The following is a 27844-nucleotide window of genomic DNA, read 5'->3' on the forward strand; positions in this document are numbered from 1 at the left end:
GCATGACACGGGGATCACAGAGGAGAAACAGTTCACAGTATGACAGGAGGAAGAGGGCAAAAATGGCAAGTAGCAGCAGCAGAATAAACAGTAGCACAGCAAGCCTTCTTTCTGTCCCTTATATTCAAGTCCTTAATCCAGCGCCACACACCCTAGATGCAGCCACCTCCAAAAAGCCCCATCTAGACGGCATGAGGTTTGGGGGCCCTTCTAGACACAAGCCATAACAAGCCCCATGGCATCAGGCTGACGGGGTCTCTAGCATAAGGATACGAGTTGCCAGAGGTTTGAAGGTTAGAGTGATCCTGCACAGAAAGAGTACATCTGTTCTAACTACTGCTATGGGGCATTCTGTTATCACTATAAAGGCTGCTTGGCAAAGGCATTCAACCAACTGGGAATTCAGAGTGAGCAATGAATTAATAAATAAAGCATAAATAAAATAAATACTGGTCAGCATAAATAAAGCTGACTAGTTAACTTCTTTAAGTCTCATATTAAATTTGTAACAGGATGAAAGTTCCCCTCAATAAGAAATTAGAATAAAGATGCCTCAAAGTCACATAAGCTTGACTACTAGTCCCCTGCAAGATTATCAGGATATCTTTGTGCGGAAACACACAGGCCTCTTCAGGCACCATCATTTACTGTCTGAGCATTTTACCTTGGCCACCATGGTGGTGGATGACCTCTTCCCTCTCTGGAAATGAGGTCATTTCCTCTTCTAATGCCAAGGGATTTTTACGCTTTGACAGACCCAACAAGGGTTGGGAAGATTTAGAGGGTATTTCTTTGCCCGGTGCTCCAGTCACGCTATGATTTGTTCTTATCACTCTTCGGATTACCTTTGTTTCCTTTAGTGCTGTAAGCTTTACATCCATTAGGGCTTTTTTCCCTCCACTTTTGTTTATCTTTTACATTGCCACAATTATTAAAGACCAAATAAGCCACACTGACCAAATGAATTATCCTCATTGGTAAACCCTGTTGGAGTTTCTGGAGTTTTCTCCTGATATCTGGAGCTGACTATACACACTGTCCTAAGATAACCTGACCTTTCCTGCACATTGGATCTAGATTAGTATATTTATGGAGTGTCTTTCTGAGACAGAGTTTGAAAATCAGCTACACTTTTTTGTCAGAGCCTTGAATGATAGACCTGAGCTTATTCTACTGCTGTGCAACAAGAAACCAGGATGAACCGGACGTCTTGTCAGGTCAGATGAAAAGCCATTGTTAGGATACGGAAACTACCCGCAAACTTTTTAAAGTCTTCACAAACTCATTTTTGTACTGAATATTCATAACTAATTATAAGAATTGCTGAGAAAGCATTTTAACATTGAGTCAGGCAGAACAGATGTGATATACCCCAAAATGGGTTTTGTGCACAGGAGGACTTGTGGGAAAACTAAGAGACCTACCCCTGGGTTAATCCTCCACCAGTTCAAGAGAACATTACAAGGTCTCTCCTGCTAGATCTCGAGCCTTTCAGCCTCAAGGTCATAATCTGGTAGGGTTGAATACCCTGCCCAGCTCAGAGTATCCTCTGCTAAAGCTGACCTCCATCGGAGGGCAGAAGTATCTGGCTGGAATCACTTGTGGGGACTGCAATCACTTCCTTTTGAAACTTTGGATCTCCCCCTATGATCAGAACCTATTTAACAGACAGAGTCTGGACCTGGGGCTCTTCACTGGCTGGATGCCTCATAGCCAATTATAAAACCACCTAATGTCATAGCATCCCTGTCAAAGAGTGGTAGCAGGTACTCTACTCAACAGAATCCCCAAACCCTGACAATTTTTTTAAATTTGTACAAGATCAAGGCACAAACGGATATGCATCTAGAGACAAAACTTCACAATGAAGTCAGTCAAGCACAGTGAAAATTCAGCCAGTAAACACAGGATATTCATGCTTTAAAAGAGACATAAACTCAAGGCCAGAGTTACAGCAAAAGCAAAACCAAGCACAATGGAGACAGACAACTAGCATTGGAGAAGTAATGGCTGGAAGAGACAGCTATGCATCAGTTTTAGACCTAGAAGAAATACAGTCATTTTGCCTTGCCTCTTGCAGCCACTGCTATAGCCACTGGCAGCAAGAGAAGTGTGCCTTTTAAACTGTACAAGTTTTCTTTTGCACCTTGCACAAGGAAGCACTAGTCTAGTAATGTACCTTTCAACTCTCTGTCTTGCCTCAGTTGATCTGAACCAGAAAAGCCAAAGAATTTCAGTTTGTTGATGGACAGAAACTTGGAGGTTGGGACAGGGACAAGAAGCAAACCAGAATTCTCTCAAGGGAGAGATAGAAAGGAAACCTAATCTCAGGATGTACCTAGTCAGTGTGCCCCACAAAGAGCCTTGGTGCTACCAAGTGGTCACTCAAACTTATATACTCCAGGGAGTGCTGCCAACCCCAAAGAGAAGCAGTAACATCATGAGGACTGGGCTCTAAAATATCAGGCAGACATGTCCCCTGAGGAACATCAGGGAGGCCACCTGGAGGACTCTGTCCATGCCAGGGTGTCCCAACCCCAGATCTCCAGGGCTCTCTTTAGTTCAGCTACATCCTTGTATGGGCATGGGGAACCAAGGCTACTGAAAGCAGATCTGAGTGCTGTGAGGACCATGAGCAAAATACCACCCCAGCTGATCAGCAGGAGCCTTTTCACACCTGCAAAGGCAGAAGGCTTGTGCCAGAGTCTGGTCATCTCCAAATCGTGATCAGATCATCTGTTTACTCAGGGAATCTGTCCTACGTACCCAACAAAGAGGAAGACATGAGGGTATCCTTAAGCATGCAGTTACCTTCCTTTGAGGCTGGGCTTCTTGGCTGCTATCGGATAGTGTCTGTTGTCTCCTGGGTGGGCTCACCAAATGATAGTGCAATGGATCCAGTGGATAGATTCTAGGATCTCATGTACAGCAAGCAAAGAATCACATAGTGTACATCCAACAGTAAAGCAAAAGCAGCTTCATTTACTGAAGATCATGGGAAAATGAGCTCAGGGAAGGTCTATGCCAACAAAAAATGTGGCTGGATCAGAAATGTTGTGCCAGGATGACAAAAAATCAAAAGCACCATACAGCAATATGTCAAGCTCCAGATTTTAGAAGGTGTGTACCCCAGTCTAGGTACCACTCACTGGGTCTCCAGATAAGATCAACAAGAATGGTCGACAGAGTGTTGAGTCACTGAAGGGTTTTCTAGTGCACTAGACTTTTCCAGAGTTCATTCTCTAGGACTTTTCCAGAGTTCATTCTGATTTCATTGCATGTATGACATCCAGTCTATACTTATGAATCTTTAATAAGGTTTGAGCGGAGAAAAGGTTACTGAAGGTCAAGCCGGGGATTTCACACACATGTGCTCTTGCTTAAAGCTTCAGGGACTTCTTTGGTCTTTGCTATTGTATTTTCTACCTTAAAACAGTGGAAGGAGGATTGGCCCTGAGATGTTGCCCAAACTCAGGTGGGTGAAGGGGAGTGGTTTTCCCAGACTCAGACCTCATTATGCTACCAGTACTGATTTCATTTCCATGTTCCAACATTCTGCCAAAATATCTCCTCATCTTTAGGGAAAGCATTTGTGGAATTTCTGCCAATGGAATGCACTGACAGTTCTTTAGCTCCTTTAAAAACCTGTGAATTTGAGGATTTGCCCAATTGTTAAGTTGGGTAACGATATAGAGGTGAATGTTACATGGGTAACAATATAGAGGTGGGTAACAATATAGAGGTGAATGAAAAAACAGTTAAAAAAGAGATTATCCATGAAACACTGAATGCTAATTAGTAATGCAAATTAATAATACATAAAGTTGGGGAAAGATAAATTTGTTTCCAATCAGGTACAAACTGGTTGTTCTGAACTGTTTTCTTCATTCATGTCTTAAATGTTGTGATCATTTAAATCACATTCAAGTTTTTTTCTTTTTTAATTGTGCCTTTCTCTTTAGAGACTTTCAATAAATCTCATTTTCTACTTGATACACATAGACACTGATGAGAATTATAACATTCATGGAAGGATTAAGACTTCCTACCAAAGCTGAATTAAGAAGAATTAGACTTATAACAAACTTCAGAACTGAGAAGCACAAATTTATGTCCATCTCCATATGAAATAAATAATAGTGAAATTATTATGGGACTACAACTTGAGGAACCAAGAGTTTTATTTATCTGAATTGACTTTTTTTTCAATTAATATTAACTTTAAGACGTAGCACTATTACTCAGAATAGGACGCCATCTCCAATAAGGAAGCAGTCAGTCTGTGTCACAACTCTGCCAGAAGGAACAACCATAGGATCTTAAACTCAGCACCAGTAGTGAAATAAAGGGACAGAGTTTAAAATGAGAGAAGACACTTTATTTGTAGAGCGGAAGGAAGCAGGTGATAGAAATCTTCCCCAAAGCAGGAAAGGGGTTCTGGAAAGATGGATTCCCATAGGTCCTTTGTTTCTGGCCCTTTCATCAGGTTTGGGAGACTTTTCCCCCTGGAACTTGTCACACTTAGATCCCAGACCACAAGACCTTAACTCAGGCACCATTGCCTACTTACGTGCACATTCCTAGGTAGGCTTTGGTTGACATTTTCCTATCTATTTGTCCTTGTCAGGGCCTTATCCCTGGGATTTATAGGTTGGTTAAGGTCATTACAGACATGATCCTTTGGAGTTAGTGATTAAGTTATGAGATGCTTGTATACCAGTGCAATAATATAGTGACCCTAGAACGCATGTATATACAGATAGATACACATAGATACAGGTATAGATGGTATAGATATAGACAGATATAGATATACAGCTCTCTATATATCTGACCATGTATCCCACTGGTAAAGTTTTAACTCTTTCTAGCCAGGACTTGCCAGAAAACCATATGAGGCCCTTTTTCTAATATTTCCTACCTAAAGACCCCTTTCCCATCTCCAGTTGAGAATGATACAAAGACAGCTTAAACAAGCAAGCAGTACTGTAAGGAGTGGTCAGAGGTCACACCATGAAGCATTTTTTCTCTTAATCATAGCATATAAAATTCCATAACCTCAGTGAATAAATGATTCAAAACACTATCCCATATAGGCTTTGATATATTCACATTCATATTTCTTCTCAAAATATTTTCCACTTAAGTCAATGAGAAGTTTTCTTTGTTTTAATAAAGCATTACTTAGGTAAGCAAAGTCAGTGGAAGGCTAGGTGAAATGCATGGAATTGGCAATTCAGATAATTTTTAATTTTTTAAGTGGGAAATATTTTTTAAATGGGAATTGATTTTTTAAATGGACTAGGACCAGCCTGGGCTACAAAGTTACCTCAAGGCCAGCCAGAACTGCATAGTGAGACCCTGTAAAAAAAAAAGGTAAATAAATAAATAAATAAATAAATAAATAAATAAATAAATAAATGGACTAGAGTATTATTCCTTATAATTCAGTGACCTTCACTTCGTATATTTGTATGACATTCTTATAAGTAAGTGTACTTACTCTGTACTCATAACTTGGTTTCTTGGCTACTTGCACATTCTGTTAAAATCCTGAGGATGAAAGATTATTCATTAAATTATACTTTTCAAGATAAATATCACATCCAAGCAAATGTGCATTAGAAAATGCTGTAATGTTAATGATTTCTTTTGAGAATGAGTAATTATGTGTCACTCTTTTGGTTAGAAAGATAATTTTCTATTCCACTTCTAGGTGGAATACTAAGATACTGATTCATATCAGCTTATTAAATGCCACAGAAGAAAACGTACCTTGCATTTTGAAAAAAGAAATTTCCTGTCAGCAAATGAGGCTCACGCTTCTATAAAAAAGGAGATTTTTAACTTTCAGTTGTCAAACTTTTTCTATTAAAACTTGTTTATTTTGCTTTGTTTCTACTACATCAATTATTTTTTGCTCTTTCCTTGAGATGTCCATATAGACATCAAAATATTGAAGACAGAAATGTATATATTAATGGTCAACTTACTTCTCTGGTGATGATGAGCTGACAGGAAGATAGAAGAGCACACATAGTAAACTGTGTATGTGGGAAGGGGTCTGTACGTGTGCCTGTCTTTATAAATTAAGTGATAACTCACCTAAAGCTATACAACTATTTATCACTAAGTTACAACCCCAAATAAAATACAAATTATCTATGTAAATTGATGGATTTTTGTGAGAATGAACAAAAGCATACAGCTTTTCCTCAAAACACAAATAAAACAGAACAACAAAATTAAAGCATCTTAAATGAATAACAAATAAATTAAATATTATTAAATTAATTCCTAAACCATTATCATTTGAATTTAAGAAACAATTTTAGAAGAAACATTCTGATTTAAAAAGTGAGTTAAACAAGGTAAAAAGAAAAAAACAAAAAAAAGCAATTGAACGTTCCCTGAATGCCCAAAGGTAGTAGTGATCAGCTTACACACTGTGGATATTTTATACGGTCTAGAGGATTGCTATGAGGCTATTCTCTTTTGTCATTTCTGACAAAGAATAAATTCAACAGACAGTGCCATCAATATCACTACTAAAAACTTCCCCTATCAGCCAACTGATTTTGTTACTATTGCTACTGCAATTTACCTTTTATGCCTCATTACTTTATTTGGAAAAATGAACACATCCTGTTTAACCTTTGGAGAAAGGGACTATGTCATTTGAAATTTGTGATAGCTGGAAGGGGAAATGCTAGGCATGTAATACGTGTACCTCAAACTTGAGAAAGATGGAATACCAAAGTTGAGAATAAGGAAGGACACTGCCTGAGAAAATAAAAACAAATGTCAAACCACTGGGATTCAAGCAGCTCAGGAGAAATTGATTGCTCATTGGGAACAGACTGAAAGCATCGTTAAAAAAGGATAAGCACAATTAAATAAATTAGAAAATAAGTATTATTTCAGAAAGAAGAAAAGCCCAATAGAAGAATATAGGCTTAAAATATTGCTTAAATCCAAGTAGATTGGTCTGACAGTAAAAAGCTTTGAATTCTAGAGTTCACTTCCTGCACTGATATCTTAGCTTTGTCTTTGCTACATAACCACAAATGAGTTAGCAAGCTTTTCTGAGCTGTTTGGCATCTGAAAATTAAGAACTATACCAGAACTTTACTTTGACATTATCATGAAAGGATATTGTGCGGGTGGTGGTTGGGGGTTGGCGGGGTGGAGTGGTGGTGTTGGTGGTGGTAGTGGTGGTATTGAATTAGCTTCAAAATAAGGCACCTAGTAAGGAAAGGGCCTGAGATAATGCTGGGTGATCACCTACCTTGATAATAATTAGAATATCAGCAGGCAGTGAACTAGGACTTTGGACTAAGAATGAAATTCTTCCAGGAATGAAGGAAGTCCCTCCTTTCTAAAGGGAGTTGCAGGCCTTGTCTACTAAATTATGAGTTCTGAGGAGTTTAAATTCCAAAATAACTGTTCTAACTTAATTCCAGTTTTTTAAAAGCCCTACATGCTGAGTCACTGGATTAGAGAACCTGAATTCTGATCAGTTATTTTACTGAAATGACCCATCTATGATAAGTACCCATTGAACAACTGAGTAATCCTCATGTTCTTCTTATCCATAAGTAGCTCTGGATCAAGGAGCCGCAGGGCCACCCACTTGGACCCCTCCTGGAAATTAGAAGCTATTCTACTTCTTTCTAATAAATAGTCTCCTAAATTCCTTTATTTGGTTTGTGATTTCATTCTTTGATTTTGTGAGACTACAAGGTGGGTTTGTACAGAATTAACTTCTTCAGTATGGGAAAATTAACTTTTTCAGTACGTAAATTTTGATTACATACCCAGGCATAATCAAAAAAGAGAAAAGGGACATTGTGGCTCATTTAGAGATATGTAAATTTTTTTAAAAAAAGAAAAAGGCTATGATGTCTACCTAGGACCACTGCAACAGGGTGAAGAAATTCCTTTCACCTTCCCTGAAACAGAAGGAAGGAGAGTGTTGAAATTAAAATGTACTAGAAAACATTACTAAGGATCTTGGCCAAGGTGCTTAGGCCATCTGTGTTTGGTAATTAACACTTATTGGATTACGTTCCTATGCTTCCGATGAGAGAATATAATGTAAATGTTTTCCTTTTCTTGATGATTTCAGAAGAAAGCTTTCTAGAACCTTTAAGAGACATTCCTGGGTTATAAAACTGACGAGAGTTTGGGGAAATACTTACATTTTGAATGGGCTAATAAACAACTTACAATTCCAAATTTCTAAACTAAATAGAAAAAAGGTGGTTAAAAATATTTGTTTTAGGAAGAAGTCTGTATAAAATTTGATCAACCTAATGGGAATGTTAAGGTCATTTTGAACTAAAGGTAACTACCGTATCAGTTCTCAATTTCTGCTTTGTACATTTTAATCTCTCACGAACAATGCATGCTAGGATTTTCAATATCTGAGGAAACAAGACTTAGGGCAAATTGAATCCCAAAATTCAGGATTTTAGGTGCTACCATAGCTATTCTAAATTTAAGCTGTTTTCAGAAGAAATTAAATTTCAAAGCATTGAAAACATTTGAGTGGGAAACTACAATATTTTCATAATCTGGAGGAATATGAAGACTACAGAAGAAAAGCTAGTCACATCTTTTAGAAAGAAAGAAAAGTTATTTTCAAGACTATTAGACTTAATTTGAAAGAGGAAGAAGTTTAAGAGTTAATTTCCTTACAGCCACGTGTGATATGGGGATATGGACATAACTTGTAAAGGCTGAACTCATAAATTGCTGAGATTTGGATAGATTAAAATTATTCCATCAGAGGAATAATGTAGTAGTATCAAATTCATACATTCTCAGGGGGTAGACCCTAAATTTTATCGTGAATTCCATCTAAACATACAAATTTAATATTCTCTAACTATAACTTGGATTTCATGAAGAATTTTATCACTGTCCACCAAAATATTATGTACACATAATGAAAAAATTTTAATTTGAAATAGTTAAGAGAAATGATAATTAATATAATATTATATGAAAAATATTACTGAACAATGTCTATATTAAGCAAATATATTTGGTGAGATTGCATATCCAAAGATTGAGAACTATCTGAATTACTTATGGAAGAATAGAAAACATAAATTGAACATATCAAGCCTGAATATTAGTGTAAAAGTAAAAGATTTAATATAAGTAAATATGGACGTCCTGAAGTTAGTATGAAAATGAATTGACAAGTACAGAATAAAGAGATATGGCATAACTGTCTGGGAAACAAATATAGAAACGTGATTTATAGTTTGCGAGGTAATAAGTGTAAAGAATATAGAAACGTTGTCACAAGTTCAAGAAGGCTTTCTTACACTTCACTATGGAAAAATGATTTATAACCATGACAATGAGAGAACTGTTCTCTCTGCTGAGCAAAATCTAAATCCAAGCTCAGGCAAAGTAGCGAAGAAACACAGATGGAGATGATAAGTTATTACAGCAGCAAAATAACTCAAATTTATAACAAATTAAACCCCAGTGATAAACATCGGATGAAACCTTAAGAATCACAAAATTTGTGAGAAGATTAAAATTATGAAATACTAATCCTCAAGTATCATGGACTGATCAGGCCTACAGCCTCCCGAATAAATGGATGGTGAAGGCGTAAATAAAAGAGACAAGTGATATGATTTTAGGGCTCCAGGAGGTTCAAAACACTCTAGCAGAATTCAAGACTCTTTGGGGGTTGAGATAAAGAACTTCTCTGAGTGCCCGTATTTATTTGGCTATCAAACAAAGGAGGGGATTACCGAGAAAAACCTGGGAATCTGAGCAGTTCAGATATTTTCTCAAGTAGTAAATTCTATCAATAAGGAGAATAACCTTATCTCTAGGTTGACTTTTATTGTAGCAGTGTGGTGCCTTCAGCTGTAGTCTCCTTGTAGTTAATTGAGGTTGGAGCCAAATGTCCTTAGCTGTGGCCTTATTTTGTCCTTTGAGATGTCACAGCCTCACAGGCCACTACAGGCCTCATCCGGGACCAGAAATTCATAGAGGTTCACTTACTAAGAATCCATCAGTCATCTCCAGACAAGCGGCCTAGGCCTGGGACAGACTCAGAAGTAAACGTGGAAAACCAATTGGTTAATTTTAAATCCTGCTCAGAGCTGCTTCATAGTGGTCTCCATCACTCAAATACTTAAATATTTCGTGTTCAATGATGCTTATGTTTATTTTGTGTTCTTTTGTAAAGGATATATTCACAGATGGGAAAAATTTTCAGTGCAATGACAAATTTTTAAAAATCAAATAGTATGAGGTAATAAAACAACTTCCTAATCCTGGAGAGGTTCATAAATCAGATTGCTCATATGCTGGTATTTTAAAAGAACATAGTAAAGTATAACATTAGACTAAGGTCTGATGACATTGTCTTCTCTGCTTGTGAAATGTTAGAGAATGTTAAGAATTATCCTTTAGGCAATCTCATGAGAAACAAAAAATCATGATCGTGATTCCATCTCTACCAGGTATTTGTTTTGTTCCAAGTATATTCGCTGTTTATAAATACAAGTGTCATTAAATTAGAAATCGAACCAGTAAATTCCTTTTAATCCTTTGCTCCCTTGCTGTGTCACTAACTTAAAACAGTTTTGCACATCAACCTACCTTTCAGTGTAATGCTGTCATAACTGAAGGATTACATTCTTTTCCACTGAGAAAATTTAATGCTATTGTGCTAGTCATTGTAAAAGGAAAAAAATGAATATTATATTACTTTTGCACTCATTATATGTAAATTCAATAATGATTAGGAAGATACTAAGTTATACAAATACTTGAGATAGGTGGATGGAAGGATAATAGAGAGAGATGGGTAATAGATTTATGATAGCCTATAAAAAAAAGACCCAAATTCCCATTAGGTAGGAGGAATAAATATAAAATGGTAACTAGGGTTAATAACAATACATTATTGTAAATTCTTCAAACATTGATTCTTATCACAAACAAAACTGATAAATCTGTGAGGTAATTAGCTCAAGATAGCCATTCCACAATGTTTATATCACAAAGCATGTTGTGCAATGTCTATGCAATTTTATTTACAATTTAAAAGAAGCTCATAAATAGCATTTAAAAACAGAATATAGAGAATTAAAGCCCCTGGCTAAATATGAAAAGCATTAGAAATTATCTTGAAATTTTTGACAGAATTGTTTATCTCAATCTCAGAGACAAAAGGTTGATAATGCAGTTTAGAATACTTGATGCCCACAAACAACCTTGTGTCATAAAATACAAAGTATTTATACTACACAGAGTAAAGTCAGGTATTTTACAAGAGAAGATAATGGAATAAATGTGAACTTTGCAGGAAGACAATTGTAGATATGAATCCTGGTCATGAAACTCATGAACCAAGAAAATGGGAGAAAGGAGTATAATTTCTTCGTGTTGGAGCCCTCTTGTATAAAACAGACAAGTATTATATTGGTAATTGTGGATTGAGTGTGTAAATATGATAATATTTGTAGTATACTGCTCCTGGCCTGAAGGAACAGTATACTCCATTTTCCTTGACCATAATTTTTACTGTCTCCATAGTTCTCATTTTGGGGGGATATACTGGCTTTGCATTTTATAATAGGGCAAGTTACAAAAACATAAATAATATGAAAATTTATTTTTAATTAATAATGCCTTATATTCAGTCATAGAAAATTATTTGTGGATTATATTTATTAAATTTGTTAGTATGTAGAGTCTTTTACCAGATTTTATCTAATTATCACTACTGTGCATATATTACTATACATCTATAATGCCTAAAATTAAATTTAGCTCTTTTATACATAAAATAATCCCAAATTTGAGCTAATTTTTTGAACTGTACAACTGCATCGATAGGATCACTGTGTTGCAAGCTGTCATCACATCTTGGTTCCATGATTTTTATAGAAGTTACACAGAGCTCTTCCATTAATTGCTATACTTTCAGTTGTTCAGCTTCTGTTGTAAATCAGCTTGTGTCACAAAGAGCTTCCCAAAACCAAAATATTCCTAAAGTAGAAAAGTCAAAAGAAGATGTGCTCTTCCACACCAAACTATTTTCTCTGGAAGTTGTATCTCAATGGCATTTAAAGGACAGAAGCTTTTGATATTCAGGATGGTTGACAAAATGAATTAAAGACCAGATAAAATGAAGACATATGATAAACTTGGAGGTTTTCTGAGTGGCAGGGTCGGCAATCAAGTAAATGTCTAGTCAAAGAGAAGACAAGAGCGCAAAAGAGCCTGCTTTCCAGCTTGTGCCGTGTGTTTTCTCCAACTCTGGCAATAAACTGAGACTATTGTTTCTCTGTTCATTAATTATTTATTACCAGCTCCCTGAACCTCTGAACAATGTCTGTTGAAGAAACTACTATGCACATAGACTCATTCATCAAACGCAGATGTTAGCATGTTCCCTTGAAGGCTGTAAACACAAATGCCAGCTGTCCAGACAAAATCAGCGGAGTTCTGATTTATTAAATGTAATGAGTTCCTTCATATATTGAAAAGAAAAAAATCAGATCCTAGTAAACGAACAAGGATGAAATATGTTTTCCTCCATATGTAGGAAAAGCTTAATGATATATTTACACTGAAAAGTGAAAAAAAGGTGTCTATTAGAGAAATATAATTAACACAGGCAAAAGAAAATATTGTCTAGTTTGTTACATTATAGTATATCTGAAACTATTGCTCCTTTGATTTAGGACTTCAGACTCATTTCACCAGTTACAGAAAGTCAAAGTTTTAAAAAATGTCATTTTCACACAGGAGTCGACAGATAGTACTTTCTAATAAATTGTAATTTCTTAATTAAGGAAAGATACTTAAATGCAACTTGCAGTTGTTAGCAACTTAACAGCTGTCTGTCCCTTTCACGTTCCCCTCTAAATTTCCCCACTGATTTCTGCTCCAATAGTCACAACTTTTATTTATCCTTTTAAGTATTGCTATTTGATGTTTGCTCCTAGATGTGTATTAAAATTAACAAGTAAAGTACTGATTTTTTAAAACACTGTGTATCGAGAGCATAGCAAAATCTTCCTAAAAATAGAGGTGTTGGTCCTCATCCTACCAGACGCTGACTAAGCAGGTGAAGATCATAGGGCAAAGGCAGCAGGGGAGAGTTAGGACTCAGCATTTTAAAACTAGGTTGCCCACATTCTCAATAAAATGAACTTCAGCTTTCCCCCAGATCTATTTTCGCTTTAAATTGCTAGAACAATTTACATTTTATTCTTAAAAATTTAAGCAATATCTATAGACATGTAAAAGTAAACAGTGAAAATTCTCTTTTAACTCTCATAACCTAAAGGTAACTTATGCATTTGGATGAGTGTACTTACCTACGTTGTATTTTAATGGACAGATGTACATGACATCATTTGTGTAATATGAGAAAAAGTTATAGAATCGGTCATATTCTAATCTTGACTGATTAATATTAATATTTAAAGGATTATCTTTGTTTTTTAGATAAAAAAATGACCTCCAACAGATTTGGATTTTTGTAACTTCCTGTCCCTATTTTAAACAAGTTTTTACAGAGCTGCAATAGCAGACGCAAAATGGTACCTCTCTTTTGTCACCCACTGAAAGCTATACATATTAAAAATTTTTATAAGGGAACTACTCTACATGGAAAAGACTCATAGAACCATGGTTGCATTCATAATAGAGTCCTGAGGTCTAGGACTTTCAGCATTCTGTTTGACATTTTCATGTGTATGTGATGTCAATGCAAGAATCTTCATAATCTTAAATGGAAACCAACCACCCTGGGAAGGTTAAAAATCATGAGCATTGTGGCTTCATTTATGGTCATGAAGTCCAATCCCACTCTCTGTTATGCCTTTATAAATTCTGTCCTTTTCTTAAAGTCAATGAAATCTTAACTTCTTTCTATTTTGGAAATCTATAATTTTTAAAATTAACTCAATTTTTAGGTACATTTTTGGTATACATAATGATCATGTTCATCATAGGGAATTTGTACCTGTAAATGATACATCTTGATTATTTTTCCCCTTTCTCCATCCTTCCTTCAACCCCTCTTCTCATCCTTACTTGCAAAAGCTTTCTTTCCATTTTTCCTTTTCTCATTCTTTCATTTTCTCTTCCTTCTTTTCTTCCAAGTTCTTACCTAGTTCCCCTCAAACATTTTTTTTCTGCTTACAATATCTATTATACAATTGTGTCCTTATTTATTCTTTTAGTGTCTCACATGAGAGAATGTGATATTTATTGACTGACTGATTTTTCAGTTTTAAATTTTTTTCTTTATTTTTGGGTATATTTTATATATACATAACAATCACATTCATCAGAGGGAGTTTGTACCTATACATGATATATCTTGGTTCTTCTGTTTTCTCCAATCCCTTCTCCTCCTTTCAACCCTTACAAAACCTTCTTTTCCATTTTCTTGCTTCTATTCTTTTTCTTTCACCTTCCTTCCTTTCTCTCTCCCTAACCCCTTGTTCCCCTGGGCATTTATATTTATACATGTGTGGTAAATTTATTTCACTTAAGAGTATGTTCTCAAGGTACATCCATCTATTTACCTAGAAATGTCTCAAGTTTATAATTCTTTATGGCACAGTATATATATATATTCCATTCATCAGTTGATAGACATTGAGGTGGTTTCCAAGAGTTAGCTACTACACACTGTGCTGCTATAAACATGGGTGTGCATATATTGACATGCAGCCTGCTGTGGGGTCCGGACTACAGGCAGCCCTCTTCCTGCTGGTCTGCTACTTCTACCTGCAAGTGGTCAACATGCAGGGCAAGAACCTTACTGGGTTCCCCCAAGGTCAACCACTATTTAAAGTAGTACTCAAATCCCTTTCATCTAAAGAGTGGTATGGATTCGTGTCCCTAAACCTTTGGACAAGAATGCTGGGACATTTTTGCTGTGATATAGAAGGTATGACACTCTCAAGAAAGGTTGAAGACAGAGGTCCCTTATGGCGATGAACATGTGGCACAGTTTCCCTCAATTTGAAAGGACTGGTGTACCATGGGTATTGCATGTGTCCAGAGGAGGATCCTCAGGCCTGGCAAAAATCTCTTTCTTGTCCAACTAAGGAGCCACAGATTGAAGAAGATTTTGCTTCCTTCCCTATCATCAGTCTCCAGCATCAATCCCCAGTATACTGATGTTCTGAAAAGATGTGAGGATGAAAGGGATTCATGATTCTCAATAACCACATTTACAGGAGATCTTTAGGGAAATGCGCAGACTAAATGTTCTCTGATGAGATTTTGCTGTCACTGGCAAGAAAGGTTCACCTTCTAGATTTAGAATTTTATTTTAATCTTAAAAATTGGCCCTTAGAGCATCAAAAAGTCAATGAAATCTCATACCCTATGCCTATCATTTCCTGCTGTGGCTCCCTGGATTCAAGAGATGTTATCCTTCCAACGTATGATACCATCCACTCCACTCTTGCAGCAATGAGGGGTGTTACGAATGATCTCCTCTTTATTCAGGGAAATATAGGGCTTCCTGGATCAATAACAGAGATAAAGCTTTCTTCAGAGGTAGAGAAGGTGGGAAAAGAAAGGCTGCAGTTGGTGTAACTCTCCAAAGAAAACCCACAGTTACTAGACACAGGAATTATAGAACATTTGTTTTTCCAAGAGAAAGAAAAGGAGTTTGGAAAAGTCAAGTTGATGGGCTTTTTTTCTTTAAGTACAAGTATATGACTGCATATAGGTTTCAGCATCTCATGCTGGGGGACAGCCTGGTGCTGAAGCAGAATTCTCTGTACTGTGACCATTTTTACATGACACTAAAGCCTTGGAAACCTTATATCCCAATGAAAAATCTCACTGACTTACTAGAGAAAGTTAAATGGGTGAGAAAAAAAAAATGAGGCCAAGAAGATTGCAAAAGAGAACAACTGACTGCCAGAGACCTGCTATAGCCACACAGGCTCTACTGCTGCTATTACAGAGCCCTGCAGCAACGTGCCAAGGACCAGTCCAGCAAATCTGAGAGGAGTGATGGAAGAGAAATTGTTCCTCAGTCATATGACAATGTACTCACTTGCCAGTGCCACAGGAAAAGACCTTTGAAGGAAGAACTTTAATGCACCCCAGACCCACACTCCTGTGTGTACAGTTACATCTTTATGGGAAGACTTAAAATAAATGCTAAGCTTTGAAGGAAACACAGAAGGCTACCCAGTGGACTAGTTCTCTTGGTGGCTGTATATAATATATTTGGATATAGCAATATATGAGCAAGTATTACCAGATATCTTTGGATATTAATTTGTTTTAGGTAAAAACTGCGATTATCAGAATCAAAATTTCTCTAAAAAGAATATTTGCAGATCATATTGCAGACATATATCCTATATGTATATTGCAGATAGAAGCTTGCCAAAATGTAAATCATCCTGCTGACATTATGTTCACTGGCTATTTCTATGTTGTTAACTTTTCTCTTCTTTCCATAATAAAGAGGAAGTTTTCCTGTTTTGTCTCCTCCTCGCTGCATAGTTTCTCTTGCAAGCAGCTTTTGGTATTGAATAATGGCTCCTTCTTCTTGGAAAGTCTGATAAGAATAGTTACAGCAGGAGAGCATGACTCTCACTAAAGGTACCATGAAAATTTAGAGGAACTACGTTTTTAAAGCACTGCTCATATATTACTAGCTAGTTTTTGAGATTAAAAAGTAAGGCGTGGTGGTGCACACCTGCAGTTCCACCACTCAAGAGGCCGAGGCAGGAAGATTATCATGAGTTTGAGAAGAGCCTGGGCTACACAGTGAATTCAACACCAATCTAAAAAACAAACTGAGGGCCGGGGATATTGCTCAGGGGCATAAGCGCCTGCCTGGCAAGCACAAGGTCCTGAGTTCAATTCCTGGTATCAAAAAAAAAAAAAGTACATCTAAAAAGCATAGTGAGACCCTGTCTCAAAACAACAAGAGCAATAAATTAGCGAGAAATTGTACCTTAAACTGGTAACTCCCAGTCCATCTGAGTTGTGTACCCGTCAAGAACAACAGAATTATTTGTGTAGGTAAAAGCATTTTATGAGCATCTTTGATTATCTATACAGTGACTGGATAAAGGATAACTATAGTCAAGTGGAGGTCTTTGTCTTAAAGCTTTAAAAATTATTCTTGAAAACCTCTACAGTAAGCTTCAAGAATCCTGATATCCTTGGATTTACTAATAATCTGACATCAAAGGAAAGTACTCATGCCTCACTCTACCCCTTGTCTACTTCCGTGAGCTTCATTGCTAAGTTAAAGATTTTGGAAATTGCCTCTGCCTTTTAAGACAGGATCAAGACATAGTACTCATAGCCCAGAAATTCATTATACACTCTTTGTAGTACTGTCAATCTAAGATTTCGTTTGTTACAGAGCATGCTATAGTTTTTAGAATATGTTCTATAAGAAACTAAATCTTGGACCATTGTAGAAATATTTACTTCCATAATTGAAATAATATTTAACCTGGAAAACAGTGTAACAGTGTAAAATAATTTTAGGCTAAAAAACAACCACCATAATTTCTTATTTCTTTTCCTGAAAAAACACAAAGGACCAATCCTCTGGTTCCAAGAAACATTTTCAGTTCACAATTCAGTCCTAAGGTGTTAGGATTGTTATAAATATTTTTCATCCGCTTCTTTTATGTAGCAAACTAAATATATCTTCATTCTTTCTGAAGGGAAATAAGAACACAGGCTTATTTTAGTAGGCAAAAGCAACACTGAATTTCAGACCAGTATAATCAAAACCAAGTATCCAAAGCAAATTTGAATATGCATCAATTGTTCAAAGCCAAAAGTGTACAAGTATAAAAGAAAGAGCAAGCTGTCCTGATTCCATACTCCAGGGAATCTGTGTCTTATATATATTGTCCAGAGTCAGGTTTGTCAAAACTGGAATTATGGAAAGAAATTTGGTTTCTTCACTCTGCCTCCCACACAAGGTACTGAAGTCTAGTCTTATCTGTTTGAAACATCTTCAAATTTTCAGGTTGATATCATCTGAGTCCAAAGAGTTCTAGTAGTTAAAAGCAAGTTGAGACAATTCATGCAGCTTCAAGGGAGTGGAACAGAAGAATGTGCTTGAAAACTAAAAAGGAGCCTCACAAGAAATTCCGTAGGGAGTCAGCAGCCTTAGTCTAGAATTCAACCCTCCATCTCGCCAAATTGACCCCCATGTTTTACAAGTTAGTTTCACATGGATTTTGTGTTTGTTGGCTTGAACATAACTGAGTAAAAATGGAATTACTAAAACTCTAACTTTTACCCTATCAATTCACACACTACTCACATTGTCCATTAGTCATTTTTATTTTCTCCATTTGCATTTTTAATACTGCAGTTTTCATTTAAAAATCTGAATTTTAAAAGAAGAGAGGAGTGTAAGGATATACAAGTAAATATAAGAACTGTAGTTGTCTAAATAAACTGTCAGCATGTTTGTTCCTGCTTTAATACAGAAGCATCGTGAGTAACCATCACTAGGGAGTTCACTAAATACACACTGATAAATCAAGGCACCAAGCAAAACCATTAAATAGAATAAAATAGCTCTACCTATACTAGCATGAAAGATTTCCATAACAATTTCAATGAAAAGTGATTTAAGGAAATTATCTACAGTTTATAAAACTGTGTAAATATAAAACAAAATAGTGAAAAGTTTGAAGGATATCTGGTGTCTGAGAAGGGGATGGAGAGAAAGTAATTGTTACATTTTGCTTTTTTAAAAATCTCTTACATTTTGCTTTATACCTCTTCATAATATTTACACTTTTTCTTATATGTATGAATCAAATTATAAAATAAATAAAAATGCCACCTGGGAAAAGACAATAAATTCACAAAAGACAAAAATAGCAAATGAATATATATATATTTATATTTTCCATTATACTATTTTTTAAGTCTATGTCTAAAAATTTTATGTCATGGACATGGACAAGTAAACCTTCTATATAAAATTTTGAAAAAAATAAAACTATTATGATGATAGTATTGTACTGGTGCACAATGACATGGGAAAAGGTCCTTGAGAATTTTCAGGGGCATGATCACCACTAATAGGAAGAAGTGACAGGAATTTTAAAAAAACAAAATGAAAAACCCTAGTCTAAAAAGGAAAGCCTTCAGCAGGAACTCATTTATTTTTCTTCCTTCAAGATGCCACTAGCTTCCTCAAGCTAATCCATGTTTATGGCTTGTATCTACATGTCCCCAGAAATTTTCATGGACTCAGAAGTGGGGCTTTCAGAGGTGTTTGGAAGTACACATGTGGATATGGACTAAGGGTGTGTGAATATGGATTAATGGTATTGTAATTAAATTAGTCTACTGGTTGATTTAGCATAGTTCTGGGTGTGGATAATATAAAGGTCTACCCTGGGTGTGGGAGGCATCATGCAAAAGACTTGTGGACTGGATGGGATAAAAGGGAAATGGAGGCTTCCTGCTGCGGTGACTTGTTACTTTCTGCCTGCCCTGTCATAGACTGTTTCTCCTCTGATATGTCCTTCGATCATGCCACTGTGCCTTGGAGCCAATCAACTATGGACTGAAATGTCTACAAACTGTGAGTTAATAAACCTTTCCTCATTTAACTTGTTGGGTAGTTTGTTCTAGCAAAGAGAAAGTAACTATGACAGTCACTATAGATTATATTTAACAGGAAGAAAATTAATTGTAGACTACATAATGGTGAATAAATGGGAAATTTTATTTCACTAATTCCTGATTGTAATAGATTTATGTAGTCTGGGCAAATTCTTAAACTTCTCATTAGATGACTTAATGACCCTATTACAGGTGCTACATCATTATTGAGCATAAGAATGATATTTCCTCTAGGTGCAAGGCTTCTTTAACTTGGTAGTTCCTCTCTTTCCAGAACTTTGTTCAACTTTCCTTTCCAAGTATTTTTCCATATTATTCTGATCTCTCTTAGCAAATAAGTTTTAAACTATTTTTCATTGCTTTCTAATCATAAAGTGATTTTCCCTTGGCTAATTTTATAATTCTACATACTGGAAGACAAATTTAGCCTCAGAAAGTTTTTTGAGATGTTTGTTTGTGACATCTTCCTTTAAATTTTTCTATATTTGGTATATTTTTCTTATAATATTTGACACTTTTATATTTACATTTTATATTATTATATAATTTATGTTTTCATTGCCTTGTTATCTTAATAAAAATCATTATTCTTAATGTCAATATTTGCATTTAAATAGCTTTGGCTTAGAAAATTAGTGTAAAATAAACCCCTAATTATTTAAGAAGCTGATTATAAAAACAAGTTAAAACGTTAGTTTGCTCTTGGTTCTCTGGAATGAGAAACCAAAAATTTAAATAAGGACCAAAATGTATAATAGATATTTGGAAAAGGAAGAAAATGTCCAAATGGGAATGGAAACTAGGGAGGAAGGAAGGGGAGAGGAAGGAAGGAAAAGAAAATGAAAACAAGAAAAGGCAAAGATGAAAACAAAGCTTTGTAAATAAGAAAGGGAACAAGAGTTGAAGTGAGGGTAAGACAGATCATGTCCAGGTAAAAATCCACTAAGATGAGTGTAATCATTATGTGTATCTAAAATGCACCAATAAACTTAATTAATTAAAAAATTAGTTTTATATGATATGATACAAATTACCAAGACTGCCTGGTAATTTTCATCCTTTTCATTTCTAGAGATATTAAAACCACCATATTTGTATAGGATTAGTGAAATATTTGCTTACATGTGGTTTTGTGCTTGAATTATATTTTAAATTTGTTAAAAATATTTTATTTGAATAATTTATTTGTATAATTTACATTTAAATTATTATATTATTTATATTACTTAATTATGATAGACTTTTAAAAGATTGTGTGCCAATTTTGTTGAAAAAAATACCCATGCTTAGTACTAATAAAATTGGGACTAATTTCAAATGTTCATATTTATTCTCTACTGCTCTGCTCCCCACCATGTACACCTGGGCTGAGTGTGGCTTTTGTAGAAAGTTATTGATATCCAAAAAAAACTGATTTGAGAAGGGTAAAATGCTTTTATAGTTTTCACTAAAATGTATATAATTAAATTATTTTTATTATAAGCTTAATGAGAATTTGTAAAAACAGACAGTAAAAGCAATTTATTCTAACAGAGACTGAAATTTAAATGTGAGTGAATTTTCCTTATTTATAAAAGAAGTAGAAACTGCAAAATAGATATATTCATGAATTTTCTAGCATCCATTTATTGCTCCTGCCATATGTTCCACAATAAAGGAAATAAGTGAAAATTTCTCACTTACCTTCAGATCTTTTCTAGTTGCTTTCAAATTCCCATATAATGTCACATAACAAAATCCAATAAAACATATTATGCAGCACATTACACAAAGAGGTGTTCTCAAAATAAATGGAAATCCAAGTCAAATTGTATCCATTTTCAGAAAGGTTATGGAAAATAATTGCTTTTCTAAATTTAAAACTATATATATAGAGAACTGTGATATGCATTCTCACTTTGTTGACAAAAAATTTATTTGCTCATGTTATATTCAGAATTGAAATGCATAAGTCAAATACTCTTTCATCTCACTAGCCTTCAGGTTTAAATGAAGAAGATTGCATTGCTAAACTTCATTTCAGGGACTTTGTTAAATTGCTTATTAGTTTATTTTTCAATTTTAATCACTTCTCAGGTAAAAAGGATCAAGCACCTAGGAAAAGGACTGGGGAAATGCAATACTGCTAATACAGTTTCTCGATGAAGTGTTTATAAAACAAACATAGCATATATATTGAATTGTAAGACTATGATTCCTATTAGCTATATATTTTAAAAATAAAAAACAATAAGAAAATGTTAAAATTGATTTATACCCTTGCTAAATCGATAGTAAAAAATGCAAGTTTGCTTCTTTGTTACACCAAAATGCATTTCCAAGTGGCCCTGTGCTTGTCAGAATTCTTTGTAATGGCTATTAATTCATCAGTCAGCTTTCTAGATGCTCAGTGTGTATCCCACGTTTTCTCACAAAGACTACCTGAAGAGTACAATTTTGTGAAAAGACTATTTTTGTAATACAGCAACACATAAGTATATTACTCTCTGGATCTACCAAGAAGGAAAAAAGGTAGTCAATAAAATTCAGAAAAATTATATGCATAGCATAATATAAATAACAGATAGAGACATTTTCTGAGTAATTGTTTTCTTCCATAATTTAATCTTGTGTTCTCAAAACTACTAGGTAGAAAAGATATTTTTCTCTACTTTTACTAAAGCAAAAAAAGTGTTGAATGCCACTCAAAATTATAGTGATTTGGTGAAACCACTGTAAGAATTCTGTTATTTGCAGTCATCTTCTTAATTTCTTTCCTATATCGATTAGAACTTTTGACTTTCTAAGAAAAAATTCTTCATGTAATTATAATAAAATTGCTGACTTTTGAGCACATAATGTATTCCCACAAATTTGTCCAAAAGTTTAGGATTATCCAATACATTCTCTGTCATTTAATGGACTTATGTAAGCTGCAGTAAGTGTTATTATTTCCATCCTGGAAATGGTAAAACTAAAGAATAAAGTTAAATAATTTTCTGTAGGTCTTATAGCTGGCAAATTATATATCTAAGAATTTGGATCACATTTTTCTAATGTTAAATCCCAAGGTTTCCACCCCAACCAATGCCCAGCTTAATTTCAGGAGCAAACTGATTCTTGATAATCCAGTTAAAAATCAGAAAAATCTACATAACTTGCCCGCCATCTCTGGAAACAACTTCACCTCACACTTTAGTCACTTTCATTACATTGACATATGCTTCCTTTATGTCTAATTTGTTTACATAGGATGTTAAGTTTTATCAAATTCTTTTTCTGCATCTATGGAGATAATCCTAGGCTTTTATGACTTATTCTCTTGGTGGAGTATCACATTATTGATTTGTCTATGATGAATAAATCCTGCATCCCCGAGATGAGTGCTACTTGATCATGGTGAATAACCTCTGTATTTGAGGGGACAAAAGGGGAATACCAACTCTCTTTCCTTAAAGGAATGGTGGAAAGTAAATAAGTTATGTGACTGTTTTGGTACAATTTATAGAAAAAGTAAAATTAATTCCAACATCTAGGTACTGCCTTGGTGACCATGGAAGTCACTCTGACTATGGGAAAGTTAACCTAAGGCTTAGTTCTCATTACCGCTATCTCTCAGTACTTGTCTATCAAGGAGCTACACTTCCACGCCAGTTTTGGATCCCATCTTGCCCAGGTTTATAACATGGTCACCAACTCTTTGTTGAATTTCACCTACTCACTCAAGGTTGTAAATTTCAATGAAGTCACACAAGCAGAAGTAATTTTTCCCCAATGTTCAGTTTGTAGAGTTTCATTACTGACTAATCCATGGTTGTTTTCAAGGGTTTTGCATACTTCTTTGCATCACAGTCTGATTTCTTGATGTCCTGAGGGAAGATTTACCCACTTCACTGGGTCTGCAACCTCATCATTTTCTCTGCATATCCCCTCTCTTCATAAGTTTTTGGAAAATTTCTTCAAAGCAACTTCATTAAAGTAGTAAGATATAGAGAAGTAGATGTGAGCAATGGAGAAGTCCAGGTGGGTCTGATAGCTGACGACAGTCTCCATAACCTGGGGTGGCTCTGGAGCTTCTGTATGGGGACACTTCTGTGGCAGGTGCGGAAGGGTTGAGATGGCTTTAAGGTGCTGGGGCAGCAGCACTGTCCTAGGGAAGGTGCCTGAGTGGAAGGTCCAGTGTCAAACTCCCCTAAGCACTGTTGAAGCAGGAAAATGCTACAATTTTGCAAGAAACTCTGAATATGTAACAGTTTTAATGTGCTGTTTCATTTGGTTTCCTAGCATGGTGTTGAGCATTTTGTTGATCATATTGACCTGTAGCTTTCCTTTTCTGTTTTGTCCTTGTCTGGTTTGTGTATCAGAGTAATGCTGGCTTTCTAACATGAATTTAAGGGCCTGGGGATATAGCTCAGTGGCATAGCACCTACCTGGCAGGTGTAAGGTCCTCGTTACCAGGAAAAAAAAAAATGTGAATTTGGAAAAAGTTCTGCCTTTTTATTTTTTTCAAAACAACTTAAGAAGAACAGGTATTAGTTCTGTTTTGAATGTAGAATTCAGCAACGGAGCCATTTGTTCCTTGTCTTTTTTTCATGAGAAACTTCATTTCCTGATTCAGTCTAAATGTTCAGTAATTGCTCACCTTTTCTATTTCTTTCTGCTCTGTCTTGGTAAGGCACATATGTCCAGAAATTTGTTAGTTTATTCCAGGTTTTGTATTCTTTGGTGAATAGTTGTACCTAAGAGTGTCTAATAACCCTTAATTGCTTTGATATCTCTTCATTAGCTCTACTTTTGTAATTTTTATTTATTTGAGATTTTTCTCATTTCCTTTAGTCTAGATAAGCATTTTTTCAAAATTTTCTCTTAAAATAGCTCTTCACTGAACTTGCATTTTAGTCTATATTTTATTTATTTTGGAGTGTTTGCTGAAGGCCAAAGGAATGCAGAAGAAAATAGATATAAATACCATTTGTGAGTAATGTGATCAGTTTCAGATATGAGTACAAAAGTTTCACCAGTATTTCCTCCTTATTTTATTCTACATACACTTGTGTATATGCATGTGTTCCTGTGTGTATATATGAAATATATATTCTTTATTTTCTTTTTTTCTTATTCCCTTATTGTGTAGCTTAAAATGTAGTGACTCTCAGTATTAAGTAGTGTTAATAGTATCTATGGGATAGCAGGAGAAGATTAAACACCATCAAAGGACTTTACTACTTCATCTAGGCAAGGGCTTAGTATATTTGAAGGTGAATGCAGGATGGGTATCATGTTATCTGAAACATGACCTTGTTACTATACTTATTTGAATATGGAAAATGATTTAAGGTTATGTATATATGAGCCAAGTTAATAAGGAGTAGATTTTGATTGTTACTTTGTTGTGTCAATTTTCACTAGGCTGAAGTCATCATTGATTAAAAGTAATTTATGTTTCTCTGTAGTAGTGAGGAATCTTTTGCGAATCTTGTACAGTGTATCTTATACAGCTCATGCTGTCTCGCTCATGTGCTTTCTCTCTCCTCTCTCTCCTCTCTCGCTCACATTAAATGGAAAGAATGCAAAGTGCAATTTGTTTGCTAATGAAAAAATTATGAGTACAAATTGTGAAGGGCAAATGGAGCACTGAAACTCAGACCAGCAGGTCAATTGTGATATAACATTACAGTCATACAACAGAGTTCAGCCTTATGACAGTGTGATGATAATTCAATTTTGCATGGTGGGGAAAGAATACATAAGCACAAACAGATTCTGTAATAAATAGGAAATAAACCATTGTATTTTACTCTGTTCACAAGGTAAAATTATAAAAATTGTATTATGAGCACTCATACACATTTTTGTCCGTAAATTTCACTTGAAATTGTTATCATAGGTCATAGCAGACTAATTTATCAGTGTTCTTCATGATTAAGATCTGGAGGACTTTCTTTTATTACTCATGAAGTAGTATAAGGAAAAATAGTCAATGAAGTCACATAAGCCACCTCCATATTCTGCATATGCATATTTTTGAAATAGTAAATTAATCATTTTTTCTTTCAAATTATGTCATGTTTTATGTGTGGTTGCTTAAGGCATGTTTAACTTAGCATTTATAATTTTAAAAACTAGCATTTGTTTTATTGACTTATTTAAAACAAGTATTCCAAAATAGTTCTTCATTATAATGTGTTTTATTTTATATATTAATGATTTTGGAAACAATGATTAACATTATATCTATTAAGTATTATCTGATAGAGGTGTTACATTAAGTTTAATGCATCATACTTTATATAAATAGCCTTTATGGTCTCTTCAGAAGTATGTAATGCATATATATAGACATACAAACTTAAATATCACATGATTTTTTATATGAGAAACCCAAAGTATAAATAAAGAGTAAATAAGACATAATAGGGAGTTGGTGTGTATATCTTTCACAAGGGAAGAGGATCAAGAGATGAAGGAGGGAGGAACAGTGGATGAAAAAAAGAATTGTGATGTGTTATGTAAATCCACCAGCTCCACACAAGGGATGTAAGCATTATGTGACGTGCTGTAAACATATACAAAACAAGGAAGGGGATCAACAGCTGGATGGACTGGGGGAAAAGAGAAGGAAAAGTGGATGGAAACAGAAATGAAGATGCATTGGGTACATGTACAGATTGCCCACGGGAAATGTACACTATGTACTGCAAACATAGGCTAGTAAAAATCTATACTAGTTTTCAAAGACACTGTAAATATCTAACAACATAGTCACATGATCAAGTTTCTTTGTAAAAGTCACCAAAGCAATTTAGAAAGCCTCGAAAATATCAGTCAAATAATGAGAAATTGCAGGTGTCTGGCTTGGCTATGAGTAAAATGATTGCCCTATGGTCTGTTTCAAATTTGTTATGAAAAGGTGAAAAGGAAAATGTTGATGGGGTGAAAATGGACAAAATATGCGCATGTACATATCTGAGAAAGAGGAAACCATTTACCAGTATCAGCCATAACAAAGAGTAAAAACTGAGTATTCCGTCTCTAGGTCACTCATGAAATCTTTTCAAACTTATGTATATATTTGGAAATCTTGCACCATTTTCCTAAATTTACCAAATTGACAAGTGTATATTTTCCTTCTGGAAATGGAATAAAGTGGGTAAAGGCATTTTTTTAAAAAAGAAAAAGACCAATATAATGAAGCAAAACAAAAAAATGAAAATGAACATTTAAATTGATACTACTATCCTTACGTGAAGAATTATTATGAAAGGAAGAATATCCTGACATAAAAAATGCTATAAACAGCTTAATATGACAGAGTGCAAGGAGATATAAATAAAAATGAAAATGATAAATTTAAGTTATACCATTTAGAAAAGGACTCATATGTAGGATAGGACATAAGAACATGTTCAAGTATGTAAGATGTCACTGACAACATTAAAAATGATGATTAAAAAAAGGAGTCTTTAAACAACACTGTCTAGGAAGTTTCTCTGAATAAAAAGCAACAGATTTCCAGACAGATCATTGAAAACACACCTACAGAGTAACATAATCTGAAAAATCTTTTAAGTTTTTTTTTTTTCAGAATATGTTGAGTGAACACTCCTTGTTTTTATTGGAATGAAAATGGCTCTATTTTAACTTTTTCTTAAAGGGTTGGCTTCACTGAGTATGTGAAATTCTAACATAAAAATATTTTTATAAAACTTTTTCACTCATCTCGTTAGTCATTGTTTCCTTATCATCCAGTGTTGGTGAGAAATCTGTAAATCGGATTGCTAAATAGAAAATCTTTCCTTTCTGTGCAGTTGTTTTAAAAGTTTCCTTGTTCTGTGATGTTGTTATATTTTTAGACTTTAAAAATTTATCTTGCTTGATATTTTAAGTGCATTTTGCAGTCTTAATATTCATGATAATCTCACAGTCTGGAAAGTTCTCTTCCGTTTTCCTTACATTCACTCTCCTCACATTTCCCCCGTATCTGTCTATTGAACACCCTTTTAGTAAGTATCTGACTAGTTTGCGAAACTTACTTTACTATTTCTCATACTTGCTTGTCTTTGTAATGTGCCTTTGAGTTATTTCTTCAAATGCACATTAAATAAAATGCATTGTTCATTTCTTAAAAAGTGTTTATTTCTCCTCTTTCAAAATGTTGACTCTTCTTTTTTCACAGCAACCCTATGTTTGGTAAAATTCTTAAGTAAAC

General features: G+C 34.8%; 1 pseudogene; it reads left to right on the forward strand.

The window, feature by feature from the left end:
• Positions 1 to 14730: 14730 nt before the first annotated feature.
• Positions 14731 to 16124, forward strand: LOC102020197 (annotated as a pseudogene).
• Positions 16125 to 27844: the final 11720 nt, after the last annotated feature.

The sequence above is a fragment of the Chinchilla lanigera genome, unplaced genomic scaffold (assembly GCF_000276665.1).
Source record: "Chinchilla lanigera isolate Chin_1 unplaced genomic scaffold, ChiLan1.0 scaffold00004, whole genome shotgun sequence".
In the NCBI taxonomy this organism is placed as follows: Eukaryota; Metazoa; Chordata; class Mammalia; order Rodentia; family Chinchillidae; genus Chinchilla; species Chinchilla lanigera.